General features: G+C 34.2%; 1 long non-coding RNA gene across 1 annotated transcript; it reads right to left on the bottom strand.

Moving 5' to 3' along the window:
* Positions 1-10,941: 10,941 nt before the first annotated feature.
* On the bottom strand, positions 10,942-24,384 carry LOC127704127 (uncharacterized). Its single transcript, XR_007983151.1, has 3 exons — positions 23,997-24,384; positions 11,715-11,881; positions 10,942-11,041 (listed from the first exon to the last, which is right to left on the bottom strand). It is a non-coding gene; the product is annotated as an uncharacterized LOC127704127 (long non-coding RNA).
* Positions 24,385-25,166: the final 782 nt, after the last annotated feature.

Below are 25,166 nucleotides of genomic sequence, written 5' to 3'. Positions count from 1 at the left end.
AGCTGTTTACAGTTTATCTCTATCTATAATAATATTCAAGATAATAACCAAAAACTGCAAAATTTCCTTGAAATTACCAATTCAGGGGCAGCAACCCAACAACGGAGTGTCTGATTGGTCTGAAAATTTCAGGGCAGATAGATCTAAACCTGATGAACATTTTTACCCCGCTCTAAATGCTAAAGTTTCAGAGAAATAAGCCAAAAACTGCATTTTACCCCTATGTTCTATTTTTAGCCATGTTGGCCATGTTGGTTGGCCGGTGGGGTCATCGCACACATTTTTTAACAAGATACCCTAATGATGATTGTGGACAAGTTTGGTTGAATTTGTCTATGTAGTTTCAGAGGAGAAGATTTTTGTAAAAGTTTACAAAAACTTACAAAAAGTTGTTAAAAATTGACTATAAGGGGCAATAACTCCTTGAGGGGTCAGTTGACAATTTTGGTCATGTTGACCTATTTGTAGATCTTACTTTACTGAACATTATTGCTGTTTACACTTTATCTCTATCTATAATAATATTCAAGATAATAACCAAAAGCTGCAAAATTTTCTTAAAATTACCAATTCAGGGGCAGCAACCCAACAACGGGTCGTCTGATTGGTCTGAAAATTTCAGGGCAGATAGATCTAAACCTGATGAACATATTTACCCCAATGTCAGATTTACTCTAAATGCTTGAGTTTCAGAGATATAAGCCAAAAACTGCATTTTACCCCTATGTTCTATTTTTAGCCATGGCGGCCATGTTGGTTAGCAGGCGAGATCGTCGGACACAATTTTCAAACTAGATACCCCAATGATGATTGTGGCCAAGTTTGGTTAAATTTGGCCCAGTAGTTTCAGAGGAAAAGATTTTTGTAAAAGTTAACAGACGACGACGATGGACACCAAGTGATGAGAAAAGCTCACTTGGCCCTTTTGAACCTGGTGAGCTAAAAAGGGGTGATTTTCAAATTTTCTGACAATAACTCAAAGTGCTTTGAGTAGTTTTCATGGAACTTTGGTGACTGGTTTATACCTATAACTAGAGGCTCTAAAGAGCGTGTGTCGCTCACCTTGGTCTATGTGCATATTAAACAAAGGACACAGATGGATTCATGACAAAATTGTGTTTTGGTGATGGTGATGTGTTTGTAGATCTTACTTTACTAAACATTCTTGCTGCTTACAATTATCTCTATCTATAATGAACTTGGCCCAGTAGTTACAGTGGAAAATATTTTGTAAAAATTTACAAAAATTGTAAAAAATTGGCTATAAAGGGCAATAACTCCTTAAGGGGTCAATTGACAATTTTAGTCATGTTGACTTATTTGTAGATCTTACTTTGCTGTACATTATTGCTGTTTACAGTTTATCTCTATCTATAATAATATTCAAGATAATAACCAAAAACAACAAAATTTCCTTAAAATTACCAATTCAGGGGCAGTAACCCAACAACGGGTCGTCTGATTGGTCTGAAAATTTCAGGGCAGATAGATCTAGACCTGATAAACAATTTTACCTATTTCAGATTTGCTCTAAATGCTTTGGTTTCAGAGATATAAGCCAAAATCTACATTTTACCCCTATGTTCTATTTTAAGCCATGGCGGCCATCTTGGTTGGTTGGCTGGGTCACCGGACACATTTTTAAAACTAGATACCCCAATGATGATTGTGGCCAAGTTTGGTCAAATTTGTCTATGTAGTTTCAGAGGAGAAGATTTTTGTAAAAGTTAACGACGACAGACGACGACGACAACGGACGCCAAGTGATGAGAAAAGCTCACTTGGCCCTTTGGGCCAGGTGAGCTAAAAATAACCTACCTTTAGTTTTTTATAAATTTCTGACATTGACGAGCTATAGAACTTTATTCTTTGAAAAAGCAAGACATATCATCATGATCATGTGCTCATGGCGCAGCTCTTTATTAATTTTGGGCCCCATTTTCAAATTAATCAACATTTAGGTCCAAAGGGTTCAAATTGAACTTTGTTTGATTATAACAAATATTGAATATATGGGGTTCTTTCGTATTATGAATCTAAACATGTATCAGATTTTTTTATTTTTGGCCCAATTTTCAAGTTGGTCCAAAATAAACATTGTTTGATTTCAGGGCAGATAGATCTAAACCTGATGAACATATTTACCCAATGTCAGATTTACTCTAAATGCTTTAGTTTCAGAGATATAAGCCATATATGTTCTATTTTTAGCCATGGCGGCCATGTTGGTTAGCAGGCGGGGTCGTCGGACACACTTTTCAAACTAGATACCCCAATGATGATTGTGGCCAAGTTTGGTTAAATTTGGCCCAGTAGTTTCAGAGGAGAAGATTTTTGTAAAAGTTAACGAACGACGACGAACCAAAGTCAGATTAATTCTGCCAGACAGAAATGCACATCTTCTGACACACCAAAGTTTATAACAGACGACGGACGCCAAGTGATGAGAAAAGCTCACTTGGCCCACTGGGCCAGGTGAGCTAAAAAGGATTAAAAGCAAGAGGCTAAAAGTACCCATGAATATATATACCAGATATATGCTCCTTAGTAAGAACTGAAAAATACGGATACTTACACCATGTAAACAGAACAAGAACAGGATAGATAACAGCACTTTATTCCACCTGAAATGGATATATAAAAAATGACTGCTTAGTAGGGGAAACAAAAAATAATAAAAGTGTGAAAGCACTGAAAAAGGCATAAGCTGTATACATCATGTACATACTAAGAAATATATGCATGTGTTTTAGTGTTCCCACTTTCAGTATAATCTTTTATCACAGTTCACGTAATAATTCCATTCCTAATATCACCACAAAAAAACAATTTAATATTTAATTTGACAATTATCAGTTAAGTTAAACTGGCGTATTTGGTTTTGTTTCCTCGTCTCATTCATGTTGTCATTCTTCGTTTCTTTAAATTTTGTCAACTTTTAATTTCATCTTGTTCATCATGTTTTAATTTCATTTCTCATTTAAGTACCCCCTATGACCCCTGAGCCTGAGGCCAGTCAGGAATGAAAAATCTTCCATGTGCACAGGTTTCTGTGGGGTCAGAATAAATTTTGTAAATATCGATATGACCGTATATGATGTCAGATGAAGTGTTATGATGAACCTTAAGAAGCTCTGACTGTCAACTCATTCAACTTCAAATACAGTCCCACACCCAAACTACTTGCGTAACATTAGATGAAAAAATCAAATTTGACATACACACGGATACAGTGCATAAAAAGCAAACAATGCATTAAATGTTATACGAGAAATAATATGAATAAAGGGCCTAGGAAAAATCTCAAGAACAAAACTACTTCAGATATATAACAGCATGGTTAGATCTATCATTGATTACCCATGCCCAGTTTGGCAGATAACATCAATGAAAATATGAAAAAACTGGAAGCAATACAAAGATTGATTGATTGATTGATTTTTGGTGTTTAACGCCACTTTTAAGCACCGCTTTTGGGCTATTTCGTGGCGGCCATTTTTTATTGGTGGAGGAAGCCGGAGTGCCCGAGAAAACCACCGACCTTCGATAGGAAAACTGACAATCCTAGTCAATTAAGATTGGAGTCGAGTGCAACCGCACGAGCGGGGTTCGAACTCACAACCTCAGTGTTGACTGGCTAGTGATTACAGTAGTAACTACTTAAACCACTCGGCCACCGAGGCCCCGCAATACAAAGAAAAGGATTATCAGTCTGCCTTGGATTACCAGGAACAGCAGGTAGAGAAGCAATGGAAGAAGAGGCTGATATGCAACCAATCGACCTCCGAATGAAAGAAATCTCAGTGCGAGAAATAGCAAAAATCCAATAAAAAAACATAGCCGAACCAATCAAACAACAGATGGAGGAGTATCTTACCAACAATGATACATATGAACGACAAGAATCTCCATTTGGTAAGGCTATAAATCAGGCTATGGACATGCTTAAAACAACAAAAGTAGACATAAAACTTATAGAACCAGAGTTTACCTACAAGGCAGGAGCGATTTTATGCTGATGAGAGCACCAAGCTACTGGAGCCGACTAGGAAGCTTGAAAAACAGAACCGCAGAACAAACTGCCCAAAGCAAACAAGTCGTACAAGAACTGATAGGAGAAAGCTCAGATTCAAAAGCTATCGCATTTACAGATGGCTCCTGTCAGGGAAATCCAGGACCATGTGGAGCAGGAGCAGTAATTTATACTGTGAACCACCAAGGAACTAGCTTAAAAAGACAAGTAGCTAGCACAGGCTCAATATTCTTAGCGGAACTCGTAGCTATCCTTATGGTTTTGGAACACTGCATTTACACACTTAAGAGAACAGTTCACTGAAGTAAAGATTCTATCAGATAGCCAGACAGCTGTTGGCGTCTTGACTCTCAACTGGAAGTCAACTAACTACATCGACACTATCACAGACATCAAAGAAAGCATTGGGACCTTCCTGAGTGGCGGCATACAAACTACCCTATCTTGGATCCCAGGCCATGCTAATATAGCCTGGAACGAGATGGCGGACCAGTTAGCAAAAGATGCAGCACAGGAGGCCTCAAGTCTAAATGACCAGTACAACGTCATAACAATGTCTGATGTGAAAAGCGCAGTTAAGATGTCAACAGAACTTAAATGGCAAAATAGATGGACTAGAAGTGAAACTGGGAGACAACTACACCAATTAGTTCCTATTGTAGGTACGATCCATCTACTTGATTATCCGAATCCAGATATCATGGTTATAGGTAGAAACATGTCGAAATTTAGAACAGGCTACAATAGACTAAATAAATACCGCCATCAGATAGGCCAATCCCTCACGCCATACTGGGAATGTGGTGAAGAGGAAAACACAGAACACTTCCTACTTAATTGTTCGAGATACCACCAGGAAAGAGAAAAAATGAAAAGACAGCTGGAGATTCAAAACATCCAAATAGATCTTCAGACCCTTAAAGCACCAGCAAGGAAAGAGACATACGAAAGAACAGCAGATATAATTGGAGAATATTTAGAGTTCGGGCGATTTCAAGATTCACTTAGCCCTGAAGAAAGTTCAGGGCGATTTCAAGATTCACTTAGCCCTGAAGAATCCTGATCCTTCGCCTAAACAAATTAATCTAACACGTACAGTCAGTGTGACAATACTAAGAGAAATTATAGCACCAAGATGAAAAAAGCTAGCACAAAGAGACTAGGTGTGTCACATAATATTGACCTTAGGATCAGGATCAGGAGCAGTTAAGGTTCATGTGGACCCTTCGTCTAAAATGGCTGCATTTTCACCTCAAAATTTACTCTGAGTACAGACAAACCTGTGCATCTGGAAAAGTTTTAAGGCATAGCATGCCCTAGATAAATAAAATTCAAATATATTTTATGTTTTAGAAAATTAAAAACTTAACCGGATTTTGCAGTGCACTTTTTTTCATTCCTCCAGAAGGTGCCAAAATAAACTAAGTTGGGAAAGAGGTTTGAGAACTTCCCCACAGGTAATAATTGAAGTGAACTGTTTTGATTGACATGGACAATAGATGGACAATAGATACCTGACAATAATTGGTGATTTAAACTGTGTACCTGAGTGGACCATATCAAGTGAAACTCAACTGTTTGTTAATTTTATCATCTTCTGCAGGGACGAAAAAAAGTGCACTGCTAAATCCAGTTAAGTTTTAAATTTTCTAAAACATACAATGCATTAGAAGTTTATTTATCTAGGGCATGCTATGCCTTAAAACTTTTCCAGATGCGCAGGTTTGTCTGTACTCAGAGTAAATTTTGAGGTGAAAATGCTGTCATTTTAGCCAAAGGGTCCACATGAACCTTAATAATCATCAAAAAATTTGATGGATAACTGGACACCAGGCATGCCAGGAGAAGAAGAAGAAGAGAAGAGTGCGTTTATATAGTTTGTCCGCCAAAAGTGGTATTTTCATGGTATTTCCTGGATTGACTGGAACATTGGCAATTTCTAAAAAAAAATAATGTCCTACTCTTGCACAAAGAAATATAATATCTTACATAACGATCTAAAGTACACCAAAAGCATGTTTTTGTAAACAGTGCCCAATTGACCAGTACCAGTCAGCTTACAAACGCTTAGTATACCAAGCCCAAGGTACAATAGGTATAAATGTCGTGGTTCTTGCCATTTAAAAAACCACGATATGGACCACGCTCTGATTGGCTTATTTATGTTTCATTTTTGTTATCTATCATACAATTGGTTCTCAATGAAACTCAGAATTAGTCTACAAAAATAGAACTTAATTCCGAAAGCTAGTTTCCATATCATTAGTCTCGATTACCTAGTCTCGATTACCCAGACGCATATATAAATATAGCGTCTGGGGTGATTAACCGGTCTGGTCAGATATTTATAGGGGGCGTAACAAATAATTAAATATAGAACATATCTATAAATAGCACTTCCGTTATCCCCAAAATAATAAAATTAACAACAGCAAGCAGTAAAGGATTTGTATAGTACTATAAAATCCTTGAAGCAGTGTACTAGTATATGTAAATGTGATTATAAAACTGACATTCCTGTAGCTCAGTCAGTGGCGGATCTAAAAAATTTCATAAGACGGGGCCCACTGACTGCCTAAGAGGGGGCCCGCTCTAGTCATGCTTTAGTGATTCCTTATATAATCAACCAAATTTTTTCCACAAAAGGGGGGGGGGGCGGGCCCCCTGCCCCCCTCCCCCCATAAATCCGCATCTGGCCTCACCCTATGTTGCCCAACTTGATGATGGGCAATTTAAATAGAAACGTAATGTGAAATAAATAAGACTGCATTAAAAACTATTTCACACATATTCTTGTCCTCAGAGTTCTTGTATCAGTGATTTATAAACATTTAATAAGTATCTATATTCAAAATAAACCTTTTGGTCGTACTTATTAATATTTTGGACAATTTTTTCGTTGATTAAAAGTACTTTTTATAAGTTTTTTTTTTTTTTTTTTGTCATGATTATTATCTAAGACTTTATCATTAACTACTTTTCTAGCTTAAATTTCTAAAAAAGGATTAAAAACTGTTTCTCCGACCTGTGTCCCGAACGGTCTATAATTCAGGACCTCCTTTATAAATTTATTGTTTATTTCTTTCCGTCCTGAACATTACCATAATTTACCACAAGATGATAAACAAGCAACCAACAATCAATCTATTATATCATTACAGCACACCACGTTATTCTCTTATCTTCATACTATAAAAAAACCCATTATGCTCTTTTTTTCATATTATTATATATAAAAAAAGAAGATGTGGTATGATTGCCAATGAGACAACTCTCCACAAAAGACCAAATTACACAGAAATTAACAACTATAGGTCAGCGTATGGCCTTCAGCAATGAGCAAAGCCCATACCGCATAGTCAGCTATTATAAAAGGCCCAGAAATTCTCTTCTCTTTATATTGTATCACCATTAGTCTCTATTCTTTATTTTTCTATCCATTTTTCTTAGTATTTTCTCATTAAACTGATGTCTGTAAATTCCTGTTATAATTTATGCTGTCCTTTTTATATATTCTTTCAGATATCTGATGCACTTACCTTACAAAAAAAGCACACATCAAGTAACGTCTATGCTGGGAACAGTATATCTAATATATATATGTTCCTGGTCTATGTAAAGAAAAACAAATGCTAAGAATGCAATGTAGAAAAACTTCCTTAACAACTATTACTGGCAGATCAGTGAGATCACACAATGAGCCAATTCAATTTTCATTTACAAAATTAACCGATCTTAACTGCTAACGACAGAATAGTCTGAATATTTCTTAGCTATTACACCAATAATCTATATCGCCCAACCCTTTCGGGAAGAAAATATTTAGGAACCAACCTTCACCTGTCTATGGAGGAAAAACAGAACTTAACCAGTCATTCATGAAACCCAATACTCTTTGAATGCATGTTTGAATCATCCTCATGGAAAAGATAGAATGGGATTTATCCAATACTGTATGGTAACTTGTAAAAGAAAACCAATAACTCAAAAATGTATTCTACTTCTCCAACTATTATAATATCCATCATGAATTAGCATGCAATAAAGGACAGCTTCACAAGAACAATAACTTCTCCAGTGAACCTTTATATACAATTACAGAGATTGGTATGATTGCTAACGAGGCAACAACCCAGCAGAGTTCAAATGACGAGGATATACTCAAATATAGTCACTTTAATTGACAACTGACTATATTGTATGGAGTTTTTTTAATATTCCACGGCCTTCAATATTAAAAAACTCCATACAATATAGTCAACTATAAAAGGGCCCTACATGAAAATGAGATACAATTCAAACGTGAAAACTAACTGTTTAATTGTTTATATGATTTTTAATTTGTTAATACAAATCTTTATTCTCTGACATATCTGACAACAATGTGTTTCTTGAATTTTGTTTTATTCACTTAATATACGTCTGTGTACCTTTTTTCGCTTTGTGGTTGCTGTCAAAATAATGTTTACCCAACATTTTTGGTACTGTGATTTATTAATACTGATTGATCCTTCACTAATTTTAGAAAAGTTCTTTGAATCTAGTTCTAATAAAATTGAAGCTGTGTAAGTAAGCAAGATACAATAAAATTCCTGAAAAATTTAATATATATCTTTTTAATTCTTCATATTTTCGCATGAAATCTGTGTCCAGAAATCACCATTTGTTTGTCTACAAAAGAAAGTGAATATTAAAATCATATTAATTTTTGGTCACCAGCATAGCATATATGAAAAACAAATTGAAAAAAACAACATCATAGAAATATATGGTATACATTATTGTCCTGAGCCAAGCTGAAGACCGCCTCAGGTGCGAGAATTTCTCGACCCGACCCTTGATGGCATTGGGCTGTTTTCTGCTCTTTGGTCGGGTTGGTGTCTCTTCGACACATTCCCTGTTTCTATATTCTCTATCCAAACCATGCATGGGTTTTTCTCATTGTTGAAGGCCATACAGTTGCCTATAATTGCTCACTTCCACATCATTTGAACTTGGGTGGATAGTTGTCTCATTGGAATTCATACCGCATCTCCTTATTTGTATAATGTTGACATTTTGGTACTTTTATCTCCACTTTTTGTTTTAGTCTACATGATGACCTCTTAATCATGTTGATGTCTACTTTTGGTTATTCGTGGCATTGGGTTCACCGGTTGCTGCCTCATTGACACCTCCTTTCATTGATGCTGAATCTATTGTTTTGCAGAAAATCGAATGTTCTGTGTTTTTCTCATGCCATGGTTTTGTTCAACATTAAAAAAAAATACAGGTTTAGATAGCCCCTTGGTATCTTCCCTGACAACATTTTTATTCATTTATGAATGTTTTTTTGTGTGTGAAAAAAATGCCTTTTAGTGCAATAAAAGTGCACAAAAAATGTATTTTTCTATTTTAATTTGACCGGTCCAGAATTTTTTTACTAACAGTATATGTAAATTTTTAGATAGTGAAATATGAGTTAAAAGAAATTACTATTCAAAACAACGTGTCCCACTTCTTATCTGTATAGTATAAGCTAAATGCATTTTTTTTTTTTAAACAAGTATAAAATATTTTGACCGTTTGGTGTATGAACAAAATGACATCTTCTAGATACACTTTGTTTTTTTTTTCTTTTACTTATGGCTTTGTATTGCGTTCCCTCCTTTGAATGTGTACATCATTGTGTATATCTCCACCACCCCCCCCCCCCCTTTTGACACATAAAGTGACATATCAAGATGCAAACTCCTTTATACGGATAGATACAACAAATTAATCTTGGTTGGAGGTCATATTTCGGCGTCATAGCATTATCCATCAAGTATTTATAAAGTTAAAGATACTACATATCAACCCCAAAATGTATTTATAGCGTATACGACTGTTCGAGTGGTCCCAGTCAATACAAAAATTGCTATTTATTGTATAATTATTAACTCGTTTGCATAGCACGGACATGCATGAAAGAATATTATCACTCGGTGTATCAGGTTGCATGGAAATTTATGTTACAGTTTGTGTTGTTATATCATCTTACCAAGGTTGGATGTGCTGTTATTTTCCCTCGCGGCCATTGAAGCCATGCTGTCTGGTGTTTTCCATTTCTTCTTTCAGTTTCCGCACTCCATCATAATATTGATGACTATGTGCCGTGCATGCGTGGGTAGAATTTACAAGTATATATTTACATCAAAATTTAAATAAAGAAATAATAACTTGTTTTTGATTTTCACTGTACATATAAGATAAAACTATTTACAATGTGTTACAATTACATGGTGTAGTATTGGTTGAGAACAGAGGTAGGAATCTGTTCTCTGAAGGCTTCAACTGTGGTGCATTGGACAGCAGTAACTGGTAAAAGGTTCCATTGGATGATTGTCCTTGGATAGAATGAAAATTTATACGAGTCTTTTTTTGCCTGTATGTGCCTGAATGAGTGACTGTGAGTGTATAGTCTTGTGCGACTGTCTGATGGTATTAACAAGTTCGTGGGGTATATTGCTACTTGGTGGTGTATGATTTTGAAGAAAAATATAAGTCTTGTTCTTATTCTTCTAAGTTCAAGTGTTGGCCAGTTGAGATGGTTAAGCATGTTTGTCACAGAGCTGGTGTTATGGTATCGATTGCATGTATATACCTGGCTGCACGTCTTTGGACCATTTCTATTTGGGATTTTTGTGATTTTGTATGTGGGTCCCAGATGCAGCTACCATACTCTAGCTTTGGTCTCACAAGTGATATATAGGCCTTTTCTTTAACTGACTGTTAGCTGACTTTAAGGTTTCTTTTGATAAAATTAAGTTGTTTATTTGCATTTGCTGTGATGTTATTTATGTGTTTGTTAAATTTTAAATCAGTTTGTATTGTTAAGCCATGATATTTAGTAGATGTTTCTTGGTGCAAACTCTTTATACAACACACTGTTTATTTATTTCCCTCTTTAGAACAAAATCTGCTTCAAATTAATCAATATGTAGATCACAATTGTAACCTTCATCTTCACCTGTTTTCCATCCTAACCTGAAATTATAATGTTATACATGTAGTGAAAAACAAAAGCATTTCAAACTAAAAATTTGAATTGAAATAATCAATGATTGTGTGTTCTTAAAAAGTGGCAGTCCTGTCAGTCTGGACCCCAAAAATCAAGAAGGTCAATGATGTAGTCCTGATTGCAAACCATTAAAAAGGTTGTGGTTGTTTTATTCTCTTATCTTAAACTGTCTGGTATTTTATATTGGTATACATGTAGCTGCTCAGTGGCAGATCCAGAACTTTTTGTAAGGGGGGCCCGCTGACTGACCTAAGAAATTTTTTCTCACAAAAAGGGGGGGGGGTCAATCTTAATTACACCTACATGTACGAAGGTATGAAAAATCTGCAAATACATGACTGAATTTCACTGAGACCACACAATTTGTAGTCTGTGTTGTAAAAATGGTCAATAGCTGTAGGCTATAAAAATATTTTGAGAACTTGGCAATGTTAATTATAGACAATAATATTTTAATGTTTGTTTATGTACATGTGCACTTGTTTGTATTCTTAAATCTTTGAACTTCCAATTCATTTGAGACAGAGTTACATTTGTAAGTCAATAACAGGAAGAAGAAAGAATATTTTCCATGAAATATTACATGCAACTTTTCTCACAAGTAAAAATAACTATTTGAGTATAACTTTAATATCTTACCTTCTTCATTCATTTTTGTACATATAGTTGATGAAAAGTAATTTGTTACAACACTACAACATGTACAATGTTTTAAAGAACACTATACTCTATAGTAACTGTTTTCATAGTCTGTATGAAAAATTGCAAAAGTAGCTAGGATGTTGGATTCTATGTATTTCCATTGACTGAAATTATATGAAGACATAATATGAAATTCAATATGAACATAACTAGTACTGGATCATTCAAAACAAAAATAAAATATTGTAGGCTAGCTAAAGGACACATATCTGGAGTGATATAATTTCATGAATGATGGATATTGTTTTGCAATGGTAAATCATTATATGCAAATACAGATATAAAAAAAACCAACACTATAATAAAAAAAAAATCAAATCAAATATTTATTATTCCAATCATGGTCCCACAGGGGGCATTTACAATTAACAATTATGATAGTATAAGCAACAAACATGAGACATTGTACAGTATATAACGTGACAGATATTATAATAGACAATGAAAATAGCATTAATAACAAAAATACATTAAAAGTACTCTTGAGTATTTTTTTTCCCTTCCAGCAGTGTAAAAAAAAAAAAAAAAGGTATTAATAATAAAGTTTGAACAAACTTAAATTATTATCTATAAAGATGGAAATTTGTTCATCTGCAGGAGACACCAAGGGACGGTGCTTTAGGATATACTGTTGATTGCGATAGGCAATAACAGCAATCCTCCCCGTGTCAGAAGCAGATGAACAAAATAAATAGAGAAACTGAATCCGGTCAATTAACAAATAATTATTATTATTATTTTTTTTTTTTTAAATAACAACAATTGCTAATTATGCGAAACATGTCATATAAATCTGCTATTTGCAGTGTTTAACCAGGAATAAACACAACTCTTTTAATACAGTTAAGTTCTCACAAGACAACAGCCATAGCAATTTCTCTTGGGAATTTAAGTTAATGAAATTGTGACATGATTCCGAAATAATGTCATATAAATGGTGTCTGTCTTCGTTATATTTTGTGCAATAAGTTAATGAAATTGTGACATGATTCCGAAACAAAAATACATTAAAAGTACTCTTGAGTATTTTTTTTCCCTTCCTTCCTTATGTCCAGCAGTGTAAAAATAAAAAAAATTAAAATACTTCATCTTCAACATGACCAGAGTTACACTGCTGACATAGTCTAAGGTGTGAAGGAGTACCCAAGTATCGTCCTATTTCAATCTGCAAATGGTGAGATGACACCCTAAATTTTGTTAATGATCTCCTAAGTTCAAAATTGGACATGATATTTAGATATTTTTCGAAACCATAATTATTCTTAAATTTTACATAAGTGCGGAGCTTCCCTTCTGAATTCTTGGTCAGTTGATCCTTCCAAATTTTTATGCATGTCTCTTTCAATATTTTCCTGATGGTATTTTTGAAATATTTTTCCCATCATTTAGGTTTGCAAACTCAGGAAGAGTTTTTAAAATTTGTTGGAGAGAGCCATACCATGACGATTTATGCTGAGAAAATAAAGTTTTTGAATGCTGGTATGCATCTTGTAATAAAGGAAATGAGTCTAAATTTTCTAGTCTAAGCCAATAATTCAAAATAGATTTGACTAAGTCAAAGTACAGTGGAAACCGACCAAGTTCAGATAAGGCTGCAAAATTTGTGTTTTTTTTGTGCTCACCCAGAATAAATTTACAAAATTTACTGTGTAGCTTTTCACAAATTAAATTCGAATAAATTTTATCTAATGTTAACTGGTTTCCAGATCTAAATTTTGCAATAAAGGGATTAAATGAGCTCCAAATTTCACTTCCATAAAGAAGAATAGGCTTAACAGTATGATCAAAAACATGTATACTAGTTTTTAAGCTAGGATTTAGAGATAATAAATCTTTTCTAAGTTTAAAATATGCTTTTAAAGCTTTCTTGTATAATTCATTCTGAGCATAGGAGAATGTACCTGAAGCACTAAAATACACACCTAGATATTTACAATATTGTACACATTCTATATCATATTCTTTGTATTTAAATTTGAGGCGGATGTGTCTGCCTGCCTTGTTGAAAATCACAATTTTTGTTTTATTAGGGTTGAGAGTAAGACACCAATCTTGACAATATTTTCCCATAATATCAAGTTTTGATTGAAGACCAGTAGCTGTAGTAGATAGTAAAATGATATCATCGGCATACATCAGACAATGGATATATTAACAACTGGTAGTTTATAGTTATACCATAGTGAGACTTTTTTACTTTCAATTAGAAATGTTTATTCCACATATTTTACATGATGGTGAACAAGATATATGCTTACTCTTCTAGAGATCAAACTCATACAGTTTATCTAAATGGTTCTATCAAAGATATAGATATAAATATGGCTATTATATTATGGATGTAATATGGATATGGCTATTATATTATAGAGCTACGGTTCCGCAGATAATTATAACTATGATTCTATATATATATATGTAGTGTTTCAAAAATTTGTTTGTCTTTACATCATTCATTTGTCTTTTTTGTCTTATTGTGTTGTAGATTTTGTTTGACTTAGGTTTTACATGTCCTTTTTGATGTCTTCTAGCTGTTTCTTTTTTCTACTTCATTGTTTTCAATATATTAATAATTAAGTTAATAAAATTTTCATGTTTTCTTCTTCTTCGTATTTCCTTCCAATTAGGAACACCAAGTAGAAACGGAGTTGTTTTCACTTGTATTATTTAAGATTATTTTTACAGTACTATATACATCGGATAGTTTTAAAATGTAAAAATTTGTTGAACAACTCCAACCCCCATGTACAAGATAAAAAGTGTCATCCACTAAGTTATATAGATACAATGGATAGGCGTGGATTCTTGAAAAAGAAACCATGAGCCCGGAGGGCAAATGGTTTGTTTTTCATGAATCTACGCTTATCCATTGTATCTATAACTTAAACTATTGTGTTAATTTCTTTTCAAAATTAAAGCCTTTTCTTAATTAGAAGGTATTGTAAGTGAGTTTAAATAACCGTGTTATAGTGTCCAACGATGCATTGATAAATCTTAGATCACAATTAATTGGTTAACAAAATACAAATATAACACTTCTACCTTTAAAGATCTTTATATCATCAGGCATCTGAATATTATCTGTTTTTACAAAATAAGACATATTCGAACTTATTTCTAATAAAATTGAGAATGGAAATGGGGAATGTGTCAAAGAGACAAAAACCCGACCAAAGAGCATATATAAAGTATATATAATAAGTATGTTACCGAAATTTCTAGCACTCTAGGCACATCACGATTTTCTCGCATAGGAATTTGCGAACAAAAATTTGTAAAATTATGTAGTAAAACAGATGAAATCATACTATATTTATACAACAAAAATTGACAAATAGAATGTAATCATTTTTGTTTCAAACATAGCCAATAATAATCCCAAAAATAAACGGTAAAACTCGCTATTATTACAAAAATATCCACTATAACATGCAAAATTAGAAAAAAAAAAAAAAAAAATTGGGACAACAGAGATAATACAGGGATTCGAACCTATACCGACAAATCCCTATCTTTTAAATCGTTGATTTTAAGCATGCTAACCTCGCGGCTACCAACTTATACTATACGACTGCCCATTGTGTATATATAAAGGTACAACCCCTGTTTGTCCGATGTTCATTTATATATATAAAATAGACATCTAAGTTGTAACCCATTGGTAGCCGAGAGGTTTCGTCGATGTGTTGATGTCAGTCATTCATAACAGATTTCGAGGAAGGGTTCGATTCCCAGTGAAGGCATATACAAATTACAAAAATTAAAGGTAAGTTTTTAAATTAATTCCATTAGTGAACAGAAATCAGTAAATTAGCCAATTCAAACTTAATGAAATTAGACACACAAAGGAAACAATTGAATATAATTTGGTGAGTCCATTTCAGCGGCAGATTTAGGAAGCGTTGATTCTAGAAAAAGAATCCACGGTAAATGAATAGGCTGACGTCACCACAATGGTTTAAAGAAAAAGAATCCACGGTAAATGAATAGGCTGACGTCACCACAATGGTTTAAAGAAAAAGAATCCACGGTAAATGAATAGGCTGACGTCACCACAATGGTTTAATATATATACAACTCTATCGTGCAAAGCATGTGCAACATATACACATCCATATCCTTGGGTTATGCTACAGGAAGCTTAAAATGTTTATAAGAGTAAGCACATTGTCTAAAAGATAGCTCATGTTCAAAGCAAGCAAAATTCTTCTTTCCTTCGGATAAGATTTTGTACAGTTAAAACGTTATTCTTATTTCATGCGGTTCACCATAAAATAAAATTATATTTCAAAAACACTATTTGGTTTCCTCACAAGTACGTTATGAATGTGGAGAATAGTTAAAACATAGAACAGTTACTTTCATGCAGCATTCAAATATTTAGAAGGATAAGTTACTATATTATACTGTTTGTTAAAAAGTAGTATCTTTAAAATCTAAGAATGATTGCTGTTTGTTGGTTGGGAACCTTTATGTAATATTCAGTTCTAATTTTAATTTCAGTCTTTTATGATGGATTTCATAGCACATTTCACTTGTTGCTTTTGTTATATGTACTAAATTTGATGAGGATTTCATTGTTTTACTGTAATAGCTGGGATCAACTATCAGCTGTGTTATTGATTGTTTATCAAAAAAGAATTCATTCCATTGTTTTAGTCCAATGTATCCAATGATGATGATTTTTAATCGTAATAGATGTGTTTTTCTGACATCACGTAGCAGTATGCAACTTGTGAGCATGTGTATCATATCTTCCTCTTCTAGACCACATAATGGACATGTTGCAGTTTCTTTATTGTTACTGAATTTAGCTATGTTGGTTTGTAGTAGGTATGTTCCTGTTGCTATACGACAGTGGTTGATAGACCTTTTCACCTCAGTGACTGATGACCCAATAGATTGCCAAATTTGATGCGGTTTTCCTATTTCCACTTGATCTACACAGAGATGTTTTAGTGTTGATTTATTGGCTGATTGGTCTTTATAGGTTTTTGACCAGTAGTTATTAATCGCAACTTATATTGATGTTTCCACTGTAATTTGTTCATTTGATTATTTAGTAAGAATTCTAGATTCGGTAGGTTATACAATTCCAACGTTTTGGATACTATGTTATAAAAACTTCCTGGGTTGTCGATGTTGATAGAGATCTGTCTTTGATTAAGTTGTTGTATACTATCATTTTCATTGTTTAGAAGGCTATATAAAAGACTCAGTTGACGTTTGTGGAGCTCTGCTTCTATGGGTAGTGCACCAATAAGTAGATAGACGGCACAGACGGCTGTTCTTTGAGACAGTGATTGGAATTTTCTTAGACAGTTTATGTGGAACTTTCTAAGGCGGTCAATATCTATTTGTTTTAGTGGTAGTATTTCAAGTCCAAAAAGAAGTTTAGGTATTACATAGCTCCGATATATTTGATAAGAGGTGATGGGATTTAAGCCATTTGATCCATGAAGTCCGCTGTTAATTAAAGAGTAGAGTGTCCTGCGAGCTAGGGACAGTCTGTCCTCTACATTTATGTTATTTTCTTTAATTTCAGCTCTTATTATACCTAGATGTTTAGTTTGGTTGGTTGGTGTTATACAAGTGGTGCCGAGATTCCATTGTAGGTTTTTTTCTTACAGTTTTGCCTTTATTGATGATAATAGCATTTGTTTTTGTTGGATGAATTGTGACCCTGTCCTGTTTGGCATTTCGTAGAACAGTGTTTAGCATAATTTGTAATTCTTCACAATCATCAGACAGAAGTGCTATATCATCTGCACATGTTGGTGTGCCAGTGTAAATATTTCCAATTTTTATTCCTACACGGCTTTTCATTAGTTCATTCAGTACGTTGTTAATGTAAACCTTATATAGGTGAGTGGAAAGGACTCCACCTTGTCGCACTCCTTGTTGTATTGGAAATTTGTCACTTATTTCACCTTTCCATTTTATTTTTGAGGACATGTCTGTATATAGATCTTTGACTATGGACAAAGCTTTGGATGTATGCCACATTCATACAGTTTATCTAGAAGAATGATGTGAGAAACCACGTCAAATGCAGTTTGGCTGTCTACTGCAATCATATATAAGGGTTTTAAAGTTACGTGTTTGGATTCTGATTTACATTCTGATACGAGAAAGGCAGCTATTAGCATAGAGAGACCTTCTGTAAAACCAAATGGCATGTCTGCTTGGATAAAGTTTTTGGTAAGACGTGGTAACAGAACATATTCAAATAGTTTGGTGATTGTTGGTGTCACTGTGATACCTCTGTAACTTTCTACTAATGTTGGATCCTTCAGCTTTTTTAGTACTGGGTTTGTAATTCCAGTCTTAAAGAAAAGCGGTATTTGTTTTGTAGCTATGATTTGATTAAAGATGGAGGTGAAAATTGGTGAAAGAATACTTCTAGCAGTTTTGAGATGTTCTGCGGAGATGCCAAATTCATCCGTAGCTTTGCCAGTGTTTAGTTTTTCCTATTGCTTCAAAAATTTCGGTTTCTGATAGTGGTTCTAAATCAATGTTCATGTTGTCATAAATGAGATCTATGGCATTTGTTCTGACTGTACTTAATTCTAAAAATGTATTGTCGTAGTTGTTATCTTTTGGTACAAATAAGTCTTCCATATATTGTGAAAAGCGTTTAGCTTGGTTTTTCGGATCAGAAATATCACAATTTGGTCCTTTTATTATGGAGGTTGTTGAGGTTTTGGATTGGCCTCTATTTCTATTGATAAGTTGGTAAAATTTCTTCATTGATAGGTTTTGCATAATTTCTGAATATATTTTTTGTCGATCTTCATATTTTTCTTTTCTCATCTGTTTTCTGAGTTCTCTTTGAGCATTTATTTTTGATGTTTTGGAAATATCATTTGGTTTTCTTTTATCGACCCATTCCTTGTGTTTTGTTTTAGCTGCTTTTATCAGGGGTAGGACAGATGGAGAAGCCTTCCACTGAGGGCCCTGTAATTTTATTATTTTTGATGGAACAGCAGTGGCATCTGCTTTTATCAATTTTTTCATGACATATTGTAATTTTTCTTCAACAGACATTGATGTTGTTAGATCGGCTTTTAAGTTTGAAAGTTCATGCTGGTATGCTTGGGTATCGACATTTGACCATTGTTTTTTGATAATTTTACCACTTTTTGGGGGGATGGTATTTTCCCTTTGGAGATTGATTTTTATATTTGCACTGACACAAGTGTGGCTGGATGTGTTGACCGGATCCATTTCATGTATTTTTTATTGATCTAAGATTTCACTTGGGGTTGATAAGATGTAGTCGATTTGAGACTGAGAGTTACCATTGTGATGGATGAAAGTAGACTGTTTTTCTATAGTATATTTCAATTGGAGATCCAAAATAAATTTCTTAAATTGTTCATCATGCTTGTTGTATGATCTAGAGGCTAATAGAGTGGCATTAAAATCTCCTGCGATAACAATTTTATGTGTGTCACTTAATTTGAATATGATGTTGAAAAGAATATCTAGGCAATCTGAGTACTCGTCAATGGAGTGTACTGATGGATTGTGAGTTGGTAAGTAGGTACAGATGATGCAGAGTTTTGTTTCTGTATTTATTTCAATAGCTACAATTCTTTCATTTCCATCACTTAACTTCTTTACTAGATGTGAGATATTTGAAGGCCATGATATTGATACCCCTCCTTTACCTCTAGGTAGATTTATAGATGAAATATCATCAACAGAGTCAACACTACGGTCAGTTGTGTGTTTATTTGGTAGATATTGGTCTAGCTCATGTTGCTGGAAGCTATAGAGCCAATGTTCCTGAAGGCATATAATGTCAAACTTTTTACATAGGTCAGTGAGGTATTTACTGTTTGATTTTACCCCTTCAATGTTGCAAGTTGCTATTGTGAGATCCGAGACTGATTTTCTAGGTTGAGTAGTGCTCTGTCTGGAGGATCTTGATGGATTTGAGCGTGGTATAAAAAACAGTTCTTGGGTTCTTGAATCATATTTGGAGTCGGCACTACATTTTGCTCCTGGCTTGTTATTTGGATTGGATTCAAATTTGTTTTGTCCATGTCATGGGATATACCCTGATGTGGTTGTGTAGTTCCAGGCGGACAGTTGGATTTAGGTTCCATCAAATTTAGCCTTTGTTGGATATGGCTATGCTGCGGTTTTTTGTCCCTAGTATCTTGACCCTTTGATGTGTTAGGGTTGTTTACAGGTGTTGGTGCATTTATTAAAGTATGCATGTCAACTCTGGTTGTTTCAGATGAGTTTGATTTTGATGGTCTATTACGACTCTGGTTTTGAGAATTTGGGTATTGATTGTTTGTAGGCAATGTTTGTTGATAGCCATAGGGTAGCCTTGTTGTTACATCGGGTTGTGTTGGTTGTTTTACAAATGTATTTTGATTGACATTTGTTGGATGGTATCGCTGCTGAGTTGGGATGGTTGGTCTGTAATATTGTGGTGCCTGTCTATACACGAGGTTGGTATTTACATATTGGTGGTTTTGTGGTAAATACATTTGGTGGACAGCTTGGGGTGGCATTTGTGTGTAAACTGAATGATGGTATTGAGGAGGTCCAGGAAGTTTTGATGGTAGATAAGGTTGATGGTGTTGATGGCTCTGAAATTGCATCATTAATTGTTGATATTGAGCTTGCATAGTTTGCATATTTTGAAGCATTTGTAGTTCTAAATTCCTAATTCTGTGCTCATTTAATTTTTGTTCAATAAGTTGGCTACAGAAGTTGTGAAGATGCTGGTTTTGAGAAGCACTATTTATTGAAGTTTGGTCTTGGTGTATGTTTGAAGGTTCAGACCAATGGTTATTTTGGTGTCTGCCTAAATTTTGAGATTTTTGTAGAATCTCTACTGTAGAGGTAAGCCTTTCAATTTGTGTCTCTAATTGTGAGATATATGCCTTATCCAGACTGGATTCTTCTTTGGCCTTAGATTTTGTCTGTTGTTTTTTCCCTTTGATTTTGGGAAGATCATTTACTTCTTGTTGAATTCCTCTTTGTTCAACATTTAGAGTTGTTTTATTTATTTCATTGATCTCATGATTTTCTGTATAATGAACCTCTTGTTCTGGAATTAGATTCCTAATTGGTGGATCTATTACAATATTATCAGGCTTATTAGTGACAGTTTTGGTAGAGTTTATTTCGCTGTTATTATGCAGCGTTTTTACTGTAGTGAGGCTATCATTATGTTGGTGATCATGTTCATTTTCTAACTGATTTGTGTAATACAGAAGGTTTTCACTACAAATGTGACATATGAAATCATTTTGTCTAAATGTTTGCAGATTTTTGTCTGAGATTCCAGCACATGTAAAGTGTAGCCATAGGCTGCATTCACTACATTCAATTGTATCATCCTGCGAGGATTGTTGGCACATTGGACAAAGATATATATTTTGAAAAGATGATTCTTGAATAGAATCATTGCTTACTAGATGGTCATTTCTAGAAGATTTCAGCTTTATTTGTGGTATTTCCAACTCTTGAGATGTGTTGGTTGCATTTTGGTCCATAGTTTGTAAATTTATAGATGACTTTTGTTTTAATTCCAAATTTTCCAAGGTTTCAAATATATTGTTGTTTACGACATTTAAATCATGATGTTTCTGTTTTATTTCATTGCATAGCTGAGAGTAAATTTCTTTCACAAAAATGTCAATGTGAGCCCCATTTATAAGTAATTGTGAGGATATATGGTAGAAATTAATAGTGAATTTCTTTTGTTTTCCTTTGGAGCCATCTAACTTTTTATTGAATACTTGATACATCTTATCAACACTGACCCCTTTGTTGTCCACAGCATTACGTTCTTCAGTTGAGAATGTTTCCATATGGCTTGTGAGAATTAAAGGTATAATGTGTTTTGCAAGCTCATAGGCAGCAGTGCTGAGTGAGATAACTAAATTTTTGCCTGGTTTAAGTTCTGCAATTAGATGTTGTCTGTTGCAGTTTTCACCCTTCTTTTGTAATGCTTTTCCTTTATTAAGGTCATATTGTTTTTGTATTGGTGCTGTAGATTGGATGGCATTTGAGAGGGGGTTAGGTATGTGCTGGATGTTGCTAGCTGAAGCATGGCGTCTTGTAAGCATGATTGTAAAGCCCACCCTGACTAGGTCCTACAGATCCTTTTCAGTCTTATTATGGTGAGTTATTCAGATGAGTATTAGAGCTGTTGTCTCACGTTCTTTACTATTTAGGTGCTACTGTAAACCTAGTATAGCGTAGAAAAGCCCACACTGACTAGGTCCTACAGATCCTTTGCAGTCTTATTATGGTGAATTATTCAGATGAGTATTAGATCTGTTGTCTCACGTTCTTTACTATTAGGTGCTACTGTAAACCTAGTATAACGTAGAAAAGCCAACACTGACTAGGTCCTACAGATCCTTTGCAGTCTTATTATGGTGAATTATTCAGATGAGCATTAGAGCTGTTGTCTCACGTTCTTTACTATTTGGTGCTACTGCCAACCTAGTATAGCGTAGAAAAACCCACACTGACTTGGTTCGGCAATGCACTGAAGCTGTTATTGTGGCAGTTTATTTAGGTGGATATCTGAGTTGTTGTCTTTTTTTTCTTTCTTAGGTGCTACTGCCAACCTAGTATAGCGTAGAAAAACCCACACTGACTTGGTTCGGCAATGCACTGAAGCTGTTATTGTGGCAGTTTATTTAGGTGGATATCTGAGTTGTTGTCTTTTTTTTTTTTTCTTAGGTGCTACTGCCAACCTAGTATAGCGTAGAAAAGCCAACACTGACTTGGTTCGACAGAGCTCTGAGGACGTTATTATGGTAAAAATATAATCAAGTCAAGCTGCCAACCAAGTATAGCGTAGAAAAACCCGCACTGACTTGGTCCAACAGAGAACTTGAGCTGGTTATGTGCTGTACTATTTAGAATTTTATATGAGTTGGTCTCACTGTGCTTATTTACCAGCAGTCAGTTTTCATTTGTTTCAGTATTTTTCGGAGCCAAACTTCAGCCAAAATTCTTTCTGGATGTATACCGTCCTGGTAGAGAGAAAAGTTATAAAATGCCCTTGCAGCAGGGGTACGATGGTTGTTTCCTCGTCTGTAATTTGATCGACGGTATAAATCACATGAGAATTGAGGAGAATGTGAATTTATAGTTGTATTTGTATAGCGAATACAGGAGTTAAGCTCTTATATTTGGTCTTGAAGTTTAAGGTCCTGGTTTTTGAATATATTTGGATCTGGGTGATTTCGTGATTTGTTGAAGGACTCAATAGAGAAGACTGTGTTTCTAAAAAAGTTATTTTACATTCAGGATACTTTTGGATAAGTGTTGAAAATTCTTGAAACTAGTGTGTGATATTTAGCACAGCTTGGTTATCTTCTGAGGTTAAGGATATAAAATTCCCTTCTTTTGTTGCAATATTACAGGTTCCCAACCAAACATAAATCCAGAGTTTACCGTGGAGTAAGATTTTATTTTCTATGTTTGCCTTGAGCCATTTATAAGATTTTTCAACGGTTGAGCCACTTCTGCACCAGAATTTTACTTTCCTGTCAACGACTGTATTACCAATGAATTCTTTTAAATAATTTCCTTTACTGTCAGATAGTAAAATAGGTGTGTAATTGCATGGAGTTGGTGGTTGTGGACTAGCCGGTCTATTGAGAAATTTCCGAAGTTTATTTTCGGACATAAATTATATTGATGTCAGCAAGCAGCAATTAATTGAAATGTTATTATCTAAAACCACAAATAAAACTTCTACAATGTCTAAAAAGCAGCTATATATTAATTGCTATTTGAGTCTTGTACATGGGGGCGAGGGAGATAAAAAGAAAATGGCTAACGCGGGAAAAATTCCACGGATATGTTTTTGTATTATCACAAATAAAGTTCTAAATTTGTTTAGACTTGAATGGAATTGTTTTGTGTCACTCAATCATTAAAACAATGTCTTTGTACAATATAAGTGTTGTGAAAAACAATGTGAACTCTAAAATCTAAAAGATTTGCTGTTGCTGTAACAGGTGCGTCTTCTCGTGTCAAACGTGGGTCGTTGTAGCAATTTTAAACAATATCACTGTTGAGTCTACTATTTAAATAAAATTTAAAGACAAACATACATGTACAGACCCTTGATACAAGATGTATGTAGTTTATTATTTACATGTAAAATCATGTCATTTTTTTTTATATAATGTAGTAATTAAAACAGATATATTGAAATATTCATACCATACAATTCCTACACGTTTTCAATGATACATCATGTGTTGAAGTACACAAACAACTGGTTATGGTCGCTCATTTGAATAACAATGAAGAGGCATAACATGTGCGTCAAAATGCATAATTTGCATCCGATCTGCAATGATGTTGTCATATAAACATTCGAAAACCTATTAAAGTTTTATCGGACCTTAAGTTTTAAGAAATATCTTATCAAAAAAGGAACAATTGTCAAAAATTCATAAAACCAAGACTTGGTTTTATCAGACATGTGTTTTCGCATCATTTTTAGAAACATTGCAGATTTTCTCAAGAACCTGAGAAATTTCAATTATCAAAATATGATAACATCAAAATTTTCAACTCAGAGTACCATAAACACTAATCAAATATAAATTTGGGTTGCTCGATTTTCTAAATTCAGACTTTCAAATTGACCACTTACCTCTCTGACTATGACCGGTTTTTTCCAATATGGCGTCTATCCGGAAGTTAGGTAGGCCTGCTTTAGAGCCCTGTCACGGAATCCATGATGTGTAAACAGGAAGTGTAGTACCGCAGTGAATTTTTGAGGTCAGTATTATTAAGTTATTTCTTTTAATAAATTATGGAAACATCTTTTAATTAATCGTACTATTTAACTATAATAAAATATTACTTTAAAAATAAGTTTCAATTGTTTGTTCTATTTATTTTGTCTGGGTTGAAATTTTTACAAGGGAGGTAACTCTTCACTACTGAAAAGTAACAAGGCGGCGAAATTCAAATTTGAAATTTAAAATTTCTAACACTGAAGATAAATATAAGCATTTATATCATAATATATATCAATGGCAGGGAATATAGACATAGCTGAATGGTAATAGTTAATAATACACATAATTATTTACCTTTGAATAAGTTAACAAGTCATTTTTTAAACCTAAAAAAAAAAGGGGGGTGTCAAGTCAAGAACATGTTTTACCCTCTTTAACTTATATAAGGCCTACTTCAATTTGTCCAACTCGGGTTAGCAGAGTCTGTCGAGTTTTCGCAACTGACAATTCAACCCACGAGTTTGACCTTTTGAACCTACCCGAGTTAACTCGACATCATTGTCATCAACCATGGGTTAGGGCACAGGAGTTTGAAATCTTAGCGATAACGGTTAATTAATATGTCAAACTCGACTACCAC

Source organism: Mytilus californianus, unplaced genomic scaffold, assembly GCF_021869535.1.
Source record: "Mytilus californianus isolate M0D057914Y unplaced genomic scaffold, xbMytCali1.0.p SCAF_58, whole genome shotgun sequence".
NCBI classification, from domain to species: domain Eukaryota; kingdom Metazoa; phylum Mollusca; class Bivalvia; order Mytilida; family Mytilidae; genus Mytilus; species Mytilus californianus.
The sequence above is the reverse complement of the archived record's forward strand: the minus strand, read 5'-3'. Positions and strand labels throughout refer to the sequence as shown.